The following is an 11,418-nucleotide window of genomic DNA, read 5'->3' as shown; positions in this document are numbered from 1 at the left end:
AGGAAGTCGCAGAAAATCCAGACGATAATTTCTTCCTCGGCCTACCACACTAGCAGCTAGCTAGTATATCCTTCCATTATAGATATGCAGTATCATAACTCCAACTCACTTTCTCTTGAAACAACAAAAAAAAAAAACAGCATTCACTATACCTCACTTATCATCTTTTCCAATACTCATCCAAATATCCTCAAAGAAAAGCTCTCACATTAATACCCCAGTCTTATGATTCTGTATCCTCAACAATATAGAAATTAATAAATAAATAAACACCCCATCTGATTTTTGTAACAAAATCAAGCTGTACTAATTTACTTTTAATTGTCTTAATAAAATAATAAACTTTTTATCATTTTTAAGTATTTATTGTGCTCAAATATATTTCCATCTAAAGTATGCCATGTTTTGGTGGTCCTTTAAAAATTCAGAACATGTTTTTATGTTAAAAAAATGGGCTGTCAGTTCATTATCTCATACCCCTAAATATGAATCACGTTATGAGGTAACTTACTTGTGAGTTTTTATTTATTGTGTAATCTTTGCTAAAAAAATAACAATATCCATTTCTACCAAATCATAGAATAGAACTTATTTTGTATAATTCAACACAATGCTTGATTGAGGACCTTAACATACTTATGTTATCACTTTTAATTTAATTACTGAATCATCTGAAAAACCTTTTCACAAATTTATTTAAAAATACAGAATATATAATATTGGAGTTTTAAAGCTATTTAATATTTTTTTTAAGTTTGAATTACAGTAATGAATCACACTAAAATAAAAGAGTAACTTTTACAGTTTTTCCTTACAAGTGCTTAAGTGACCTTTTGTTGGGTGGCACACATTCAACCAATAGGAAAGTTCATTCCATACTTTACTATGGTAATAAAATCAACAAGTGTTTCAATCCTGTGCCTCATACCGGGTAGATCAGTAAATAGTGGAGCAGGGACATACCTTTATAAAACCCCAAAGGAAAAATCTCAAGGGGTCAAATCAGGAAGCTTAGAAGGCAAAGCACACAAGCTCATATCAAGACCGTACCAACCAACCCAGTGGTAGGGGAAAAAACATTATTCAACTGCTTCTGTGCAGCATACAATAATATCGCACAAAAACAATTTAATTTTGGAGAGTTCCTTTCATATTGTAAGAGTTCATGGAAATTTTCTGACTCCCAGATACAGAGATTATGGTGTTAACTTTCTCACAAAAATGATTTACTGACTTATCAACACAATACGATCGAGAAAGTCATTTAGTTCATAACGTAACTTCAAAATCATTCTTTGTTTCTAGCCTTAAATCAGCAAAGTACACCTCATCTGAGAGATTACAACAAATTAAAATTTTGATGTTCTGTTTTGTAAAATTAAATTATTTAGTACAAAAATAATATTATTGTCAATGAATTTTTAAATACTTATTAAAAAAATAAAATATGCAGAAAAAATAATTTTTCTGCATGCTATTTTCAACATGTAAATAAATATGTGCTCAAATAAATTTTCAATAGCATCTTCTGAACAGTGAATTATTTTGTAATAATTTTTCATACTTAACTAGCATCCCCATCGTCACTTCGCCTGTCTATAAGGTTACTTGCGTTTACGCCCATATTACTAGTGTCGCGATAAGGGGATATTTAACCGGTTATGGTTCGCCCTTTCTGTTTAGCCAGAAGGCAACTTTTAGTTATTTAGGTGAAAATTACACACATCAAAAATCATGTTGATGTTTTCATTTGTTACCAAGAAATTAAAAAAAAATTGCCAGGTTTCAAAGAAAATTAATTTTAACCCTTTAAACTTGGAATTTCCAAAAATCTAGAAATTATTTTTTAGATATTCACATGAAGATTGCACACACCAACAATTAACTTGATATTGTCATTTGTTTCCAAGAAATAAAAAATTTAGTAAATTTCATTTTTACTCCATTTCAACCCTTTAAACTTGGAATTTCAAAAAATCCTTTTTAGTGAGCACTTACAACATAGGAACACATATACAAATTATGATAAATTTTTCATCAATAGTTTTTACTGGGCGCTGATGAATCATTCAGTTAGGAAAGTTGCTTTATAGGTATAATGTATTTACCTTAATATTATTTCATAAGTCTATAATTAATATGGACTTTAATCACATCTATTTTTTATCTTAAATTTAACTTATGATATGATTTGTATAATGCATTATTATGTACTGGTCAAAGTAAAAGAGATTTGTTTAATTATTTACTGGAACACATTCTGGAAGATCACCCAAAATATACTAGATTCTAATTTTGTCAACTTGATTAAAATACAGCAGGTTAATTTAATTATAATGGATAAGCATCTTAAGAGTTTGAAAAATAATACTCAATATGGGCAAAATCTTTTTATACACTATTGTTGTCATCATCAGTATGTCAATTCAAACTTAATGATGAAGCTAGGTTTATCATTACTTCTGTGAATAGTAGATTTTATTTTGTTTAATGTTAACAAAAAAAGAAGAATAATTAAAGAAAAAATATTTAAAAAAACAGTTACATATGAAGAAAACATCTACAAGCCAATTTCTTTAAAAGCAAATCATTTGATTAACATTTTCTTATAAAAGGTTTCACCTCTTTTCATCATGTACACTGCTGTAAAAAAAAACACATAATTTTGCATATAAAAAGTCCTCACTAAGTTATAATGAAAATAAAGAAGATATCTGCCCCAAAAACCAGTCTAACAATATTATGGGTGATACAAGACCTTTACTGCCGAGCCAGCCAATTCCTACACAGAAAGTTCTATCTTGGCTGCTCTATTCTTTTGTAGGCAAATCAATATATCTCTCTTAAGGAATCACTCTTAAGGAAAATAATAATACAACTGAATTATGAAAACTTATCAAATAACATTAAACCTAACTGTCATGCTGAAAGAATTAATTAAACACAAATAAAACAGAGTAAAAACACATATAATAATGAAGCAGCTGATGAATCTAAACAGAATCCTTCTGCTTTCAAAAGTATTAACTTTAACATGTACTTCAGTGATGACAGTTTCCAATGGACATTGAACAAAATCAACATCCCAACGCCATAGGGGGAAGACACCCACCTTGTGACATTACTGGTCGTTACACCACCTCCTCTGTTCCAAGCTCTGAGGGGCTTTACCAGAGGTCGTCTTTAGACCCTCTAATTGATTGCATCTCACAGTCATCAGCTGGGCCTCGGTCGGGATGCCACCGATGTAACAAACAGGAATTCAGACAAATAATTTTAACTCACAGTACGAAAACACATAGGACGACGAGCCTTACCGTGGTCAACATTTCACTTAAAAAAATAATAATTCTAGCCTATCCGATAATACAAAAATAGCCGTGAGCAGAAAGTAAAACATTAAATAAAGTCTTTAGAAAACTAAATTCTTGTAAAGAGTTTGACGCGACGATATATTGTCAACAAAAAAAGCAATGTTCACAGCACCGAGACTAACACACCCAACGCACACAGAGAGCAGACTGGCGACAGCTGGTAACGTCATTGGCACACAGGTCAGAATTGAAATAATAAACAACCTTGGGTTATGTTGTTTATAACATCATTCACTGATTTGTTAATACACCCTAGTCCGTTTAATGCGAAATCGGCAAAACTGTGGTTTCTCGAACAACGTTGTGTCTGCGACCTTGACCAAAAACTGAACATGGTGTTTTGCGTGGCATTACAAAGTCTCACAATCAGGACCACCACCGGCGGAGGGAAGCCACACCCCTGGGTGCACGGCCCCCCACCAGCACAAACCCCAAACTGAATCACAAACAATACCAATATAACCGTGGCACGATGCCAATGCGCTTACCTCTAACCAATCCAATGCCTAAGCTGGAAACCTTTCTTTCTTTTTCCTGTTTAGCCTCCGATAACTACCGTTTAGATAATTCTTCAGAGGATGAATGAGGATGATATGTATGAGTGTAAATGAAGTGTAGTCTTGTACATTCTCAGTTCGACCATTCCTGAGATGTGTGGTTAATTGAAACCCAACCACCAAAGAACACCGGTATCCACGATCTAGTATTCAAATCCGTGTAAAAATAACTGGCTTTACTAGGACTTGAACGCTGTAACTCTCGACTTCCAAATCAGCTGATTTGGGAAGACGGGTTAACCACTAGACCAACCCGGTGGGTTAAGCTGGAAACCTACCAGTACCGAGTACCTCGATTAAACTCCCTCTGCAGACCTACACACCGCAAGATCGTGAAGAAAACCAGCCACTACAGACCACTCCTCGTGGATCATCCAGTTAATACAGAAATCCAGAAAGGAATGTGTTCTCTCAAGTTCCCTAACAGCTTGTGAATGTTCAACCTCGTATCGGGGACAGACGTCCCATACAGAATTTTTTCAAACAACTTCCCGACTGAAGACAGCAACGTCAGTGGTCTACAAGATGTTACCTGAGCGGGGTCCTTCCCCGAGCCCTTATACAACACCACCAGCTTCCCCAGCTGTGTGCTTCCCCAGCACACAGGGAATTGAGACACCCTCAAAACAGCATTACACAGATAGAGCAAATCCTCCAAGCAGCAAGAAACGGACTTCCTCAGCAACTCAACTGTAATTCCATCCAGCCCAGGGGCCCTGCCCTGGCGCATTGAGTAGAGCGCATCTAACAGCTCCTCCTCTGTTATCAATACAGAGCGCTCCATAAGAACCACATTGGCCACCTGTCGGCGAATACGACCATGGTAGGCCGTTTCGCCCGCCAAACTGTCGTCAGGCAATATGCCCTCAAGCAGCAGCTGCAAAACCTTCTCTAAATCCGTCTCCACTCCCGCTGGCGTCTGTAGACCAGAGAAGACCTGCTCCCTTTTTTGTTTTCCAAATGTAATGCGGTAGACCAGGCCCCAAGGATCCTTCCGACCTTGCTCCGACACAAAACGCCTCCAAGAGAGCCGCCGTGCCTCACGCACCCGAGCCCGGTATCTATTACACTGTTGCCGGCAAACCGCAAACAAGTGAACCCGTTCATCCTGGTCACGGGCTCGCTGAGCCAGCCGCCGCGCACGGCGGACTTTTAACCTCAATTGGGCGAATTCAGCGGTCCACCAAGTGGAAAGCCGTTCCCTGCCTGTGCATCGCGGGATCGCAGAATCAGCCGCAGTTACTATCGCCTTTCCAAATTCCAGTGCGGCCACATCCACGTGCTGGTCGGCAGGCAAACCTTCACACAGGCGTGGAGTTGAGAGGAAACGGCATCCAACCTTAGGATCTGATGGCCCCGCCGAACCAACACCACCGACATTGCAGCTCCAGTCACATAGACGGCGTTCCACGAACGCGTGAACCCCGTGACCTCACCACACACAACATTTGGCTCCTGTATCATTAATGCATCCAATTTAAACACATCCGCTAACCGCTCTAACTCCACCTGACTGCAATACGAGCGTCCCAGATTGATCTGACCGACCCTAAACATCGGTCCTCATGATCAACAATTCTCTCGCCCGCCTGTACGCCGGGCAATCCGGACTGAGACAGCTGTGGCCATCAGGTTTTTTTAGTCTTCGACAATTCACACAAGTAGGCTTGCCGTTTGCCTTCCGAACCGGGCAGTCCACATTCTTGTGGCCTTCCTCACCACAGAACGTACACAAATCAACCAATTTGCACTGCTTGGCCATATGGCCCAAGCCGGAACACTTGAAACATCGAGTCACACGTACAAAGACCTTTATCTTACATGCCTGGTAGTCTATAAAGACTCTCCCAGTCTCCAGGAACATCGACCTCAAGGCCTTATCACATTCTAATATATAATGGACCAAAGGCCCCTCCTTCTTCCCGGTCCGGAATGCAACTTTCAACAATTTCTTGAACTCATCGGGCGCCAATTGAGTGTTCTGCACCCGGATTGCCTCCAATAACTGGTCCTCAGTTAGGCTACTCGGAACGTCATACAGAATCATTCGAGGCCGCAACGGCTGAGACGGCACCGACTTCATGACGTAGGGCTGTAATAGCTCATTCTCCTTTATCTTCCTTTCGATGTCACTATCATGGGTCAAAATACGTAACCCTTTCTGGTTCTCCTTGACACTAATTATTTTTAAGCCTTTCTCCGTGGCCCCTAGCTTCCGAAACACCTCTTCTTTAAATGCCACCTGCGCCGTCTCAGCCAGCCGGTCCACCAGCACGACCTTCTGATGACGCCTACGTGATTGTCCTACCACCGCCGAGAACAACGGCTGATCTCTCATCACACCACCTGAGACCTCTGGAACGTCCTTCACACCAGCTCCAGCTTTATAACCATCTACAAATCCTTGTAGACGCTCCACCCTACGCATTGACAAAGAGTGGAGATAACGCAACTTGCGCAACCTTATCGACACAAACGCCGCTGTCTTCTCCTTCACGTTCCTGTTGTTGCCAACATGCTCCTCCAGCTCACCAATTATGCCATTGAACAGGGCTGCCAGCTCTTTCATCCCCTGGAGGGCGAGCGCCTCCGTGGCAATTTGACTCTCCACCTTCTTCAATTCCAAAACCGCCTGTTTGCAGAGGCGGTACCTTCGCCGCCGACGGCGGCAGTCCCAAAATCTCCTCTATCTCGAGGTCCGTATCAGAACAGTGCCCCGTAGAGAACGGCACTGGCTGAGATCGCACACCTTTTTGTCGCAAACGACTTGCCGGTGCCTCACTATCAGAAGGAGCGTCCGCTCCTCGCCTCTTCCCACGCCGAGGAGGTGGTGACCCCTCGTCACAACTAGAAATGTCTGATAAGCGCCCTTTGGACGCCATGGAGGTGGAGTTGTATGAGCAGACTACAAAAACAACAAATAATAATAAATAAATGAAAAATAAATAAAAGAAATCAGACGCCGGACAACCTCGAGGAACAATTGCCAATCAGTCGCAGAAAAATAAATCATATAATAACTTAAACCATGGATGCCAGTAACGTCGGCAGACGCTCTTCCCGTTTAAGGGATTTTAGAAAGTGTGCACAGAGTAACGTCGGAGGCCGGAAAAAGTAGCCACCTCACGACGCACCCCGCGGACACCGCAGACCCGCCAGCCTACCCAAAAAGGGGCCACTTAGCTGAAGGAAAGCACCACGACCGCCTGCGAGGGAAGTGGCGCCTGGCTCCATCGTATCTTGAAAGTCACGCCGTACACGCGCTTCCACCGCCGGGCTTACACCCGGAGTGACGCCGCCGAGTCCGTCGTTCGCAGGATCCGCCATCTGAGCACGTATGCCGGCCGCTACCCCGCTCATTACCGCAACTGCGGCAGCCCGCGCCCCGTCCAGGTTACGCGAGCGAACCACAGCAGGGGAGAGAAGGACGCCACGACATCGCCGGCTGCAAACCGCCGCCTCACCTGACATTGTCGTTATGGTGGGCGTGCCCCTGCCGGCACCCATTGCAGAGGATGACTCTCAACAAACGTCGCTGCCCATACAGCGCCGAAGCAAACCGCGTGCAGTGTCCGACGGCTTCCACCCGCCGTAGCAGAAGATCCGAGCACCAATGCCTACCGCACGGGGCCCACTCCTACGCCAGCCCGCCGTCTGTACACACAGAGAACGAGTCGGGTTCACCTCATAGAGGATCAGATTGCGTCCCGTCACCGGGCCAACTTGTACAACCAAGGTAGCGTGTTTTTCAAACCCCGCACAACACCGGGGGGAAAAACCAGACTATTGGGCCTCCTGTAGGTCTCCCTACCCTTGGCCAACGAACAGACAATCAAAGCATTCGGATCAAAACATGAACACAAGAAATACATGAAAATAGGAAACAGAAACAAAATACTACAATAAATAAAGTAAGCAAAAACCGCCATCGAGGGCAACATAGTACACAAAATCAACAGATCCCATCACAACAAAACGCAGACTCTGCGCACTCAGGCTCGAGGTCAGCATCGTAGATGTCGACCCACGTCACAATCCAAACAACAGAGCATGCAGGCCATCGACTCCCGCAACTCACGACTTAAGGTGGATTCCGCGAGGTGCGCCCCTACTGCAACACACTACGCAAAGCGCAGGTCGACTTACCGACACACCCCGGGCCCCCTGGTCCACAACAAGGAACCACCAGGACAGTCATTTCAAAACCAAAACAAAATTTTGACGTGTGTGTACCCAACAGCAACACCCAGATGTGGCCAAGAAGCCAGTGCGTGAGCACACAGCATACTCGACCAATCCAGATCCTGCAAGGGAACACACACTCCGCGAAACAGAGCCTCAAAATCACGATTAACGCTAGAATTAGAAGTAACGCAATTACGAATTCTCGTAAACTCGACCGTCCCCCAAGGGGTGGCTACGTAAACAGCCAAAACAGTAGAATTTGGAGTGCTGAAAATCCCCACGTTTATCACGAAAAACAATTACACCCGCAGAAGTTGGGCGTGATATCGCAGAAGAAAATAATCGGTCCTATTTTTCGAGTACACCATTAATGCAGAACGATATCAGGATATTTTATTTCAGTTCATTGCACTCTTGGAAGAGGAAGACAGACACTGCTGGCTACAACATGACGGTTCGACATCGCACTACGCAGGTTCAACTTCTGATTTCGTCGAGGAATTCTTTGGTAATCGTGTTATCGGTCGAGGCTTGTGGCCACCAATTTCTCCAGATTTGACTGCGGCGGATTTTTTTCTATGGGGTTACCTCAAAGAAAAAGCCTACATCAACAAACCACGAACACTTGAAAGTCAATATTGAACAATTTGTATTAAATATACAGCCACGAACTTTGAAAAAGTTGCAAGAAACGCTGTAAAAAGAATTGAAGCTTGTATTCAAGAAGATGGCGGCCACTTCTAACATTTACTTTAAATGTAAGTTAATGGATGGTAATAATAAAAATTACATTTACATATGCCTTTTTATTATTTCAATACCTACCTAATCTCTTTGTTTATCTTTTTCCTTTATGCCAATGACATTAAATCCTTGATAAACCTTTTTCAATACTTTCTATTTGCTTCCTTCCTTTTAATTTCCCCTATTGTTCTTTTTCCACTACCCAACTCCTTGATACAAACCAACCAACTTGTTTTGAATCTGCCTATAATCTTTTTGTTTCTTAATATATAAATATTTCAAAGTTTTCATACCACTACCTTTCTTCTGTATCTCTGCTACTCTCAAAATTACCAAACTACATTACTTAATTTTCTACTTATAATGTTCCATATTCTAAAAATTATGTAATTTTTGGAATCTAGTTTTTCCTTTTTTATGTTCTTTTGTTATCTGAATCACTCTAGTTGTAGATTAGGTCATTGACAGAGCTGTCTTTATTCTAAATGAGGTTTCACCGAGAACCAATTCTATTTAAAGGGTTGGCCACACACAGGAGGTATGAAAATTTTCCTCCTCAAGCAGTCCCCCCTGAAACAAGCCTGCTCATTCATCCAGCTTTTGCTAAGGTTGGCTATCAACCTTTTGTTGAGACTTAAGGGCTGCAAGACTTAATAGGGCATTTCCAATAGGATAGATATGTGTTGGAGTTGGAGTGGATAGGCTAAGAGAAAGCTTTTCCTTAGAAGACTAAAGTTATGCAAAGTATTTTAATATGAAATTCAAGAAAATTATTTTGAAAGCATTTTTCTAAATGTAATTATAAAAATAATATACATTATAAAAATATAGTAGTTTCTCACATTGTGTTTCATGTGAATGCTTTTTTCAAATGGGCGACGTATTTTGAAGACCTACTGTTTCAAATAGAAATCAAATTGACTTAAAAATTTATTAAAAGTTTTTCAAAATAATAATACTTTTCAGTTCTTTAAATTTTAATTTTTTGAAGTCAGCACTAAAATGGAGGCTTACCAAGTTACAGGTGTTAATTGCACTTGGTACAGATTTCTAAAAACCAAAATTTAAAAAAATATTGAACATTATTATTTTTCTAATTCTTCTGAAGTCAGTTTCACTAAAGTTTATTCTGTTTTCAAATTCTTTCCCTAGCAATGAATCCATCAATCAAGTTTTCAAAGAATCCATTCCTAGTTTCAGTCAAAAAATTAATCATCAGCTAATTTCAACAATTTATTATTTTTTGACTTTATGCATATACACAAATAAATAATAAATTAAATAATTTTACTTAAATTTCTAGAGAAGGGATAATAAAGCTTATCATACTGGTGCATAGTATAAAACAAATACTTGTGTAGCTTATGTAGAGAACGATTTAATAAAGAAACAACAGTTTCCTTTTACTTTAAGCTTAGGTGGATTCATTAATTTGAATATATATATACACTGTTATCACATACATGCTGAGCTTCATATCGGCAAATGCAATCCTAACAGTTCAGATGTCAGCAGGAGTAAAGTTTACATAAGCGCCTGCACAAGCATCACTCCCACCAAGTAGCTCACTATGCAGCTCTCCCACCACTCGCATAAATGGTTCCGATAAATGGGTAAACACCAGAGCGAATTTTCAATTCATTGTCGACCACTGCCGGAAGAAGAAAGAAGGAGCTCCATCGCCAGTTCAACGTGGGACCTCCCAGCAGATGCAAACATCTCCATTGGAGCAGCAGGCTTAGCCGGCCTGCCGAGGACTCGCGGGCAGAAGATGCTACCTGATGAGATCTGCCTTGGCTGTGCCAGAGAAGACAACCGACACGACACTGCGGGTCACCACTGCCATGCTGTAGTGAAAACCCAACTACCGCTGAGGAGAAGCTTGGTTTGATTTCAATGAACGAGCTGCAAATCCACTACAGCCAAGCCGATGTCGACAAAGACCAGCTTCCAGAGCCAACAGCCCTTCTTCTCAGAGTTTTTTCACAAAATGCACAATTTTGGAGTGGTGGCCCACTTCAAAAACCTCAAACAGCTCTTTTCAGGGCTACCACAAGACTTTAAAGTGCCACATGCCGTCGAAGCCATTCAGCGACAGTAAAATGATGTCCATTCCCTTTTATGAACTTTAACACGTTTAATCATGTTCCTGATTACTTTTGTTAGCTGAACCCTGACTATTTCCTGGATGGCATTGGTAATACTTGTCTTCAATTCAAACATTTAGTTCAACAGGCAAATTTTTTAGTTTAGATTGTTGGTATTAATAATAGTGTACTGGGCGATTCAAAACTTTAAAAGGCATATAAAAGTTTATTTAGATAACTTACAGATTCAGTTGAAATCTCATTTCATAGAAAAACACACCCAAAATTCACTTTGATTCGATATGGTTTCCATCCCACCTGAAGTCGATTTCATTCCAGACTGTAGCCAGCAAATTGGGCGTTACCTCTGCAGCTGTGTAATTAATTTGAAGTCTTAGCTAAACAAGATCAGCAGGCAAAGGTGGTACATAAACCTGATCTTTAATAACCCCCCCCCCCCCCCCCGAGAAG

Source organism: Lycorma delicatula, chromosome 8 (assembly GCF_047948215.1).
Source record: "Lycorma delicatula isolate Av1 chromosome 8, ASM4794821v1, whole genome shotgun sequence".
Taxonomy (NCBI): domain Eukaryota; kingdom Metazoa; phylum Arthropoda; class Insecta; order Hemiptera; family Fulgoridae; genus Lycorma; species Lycorma delicatula.
Note: the sequence above shows the minus strand (reverse complement) of the source record.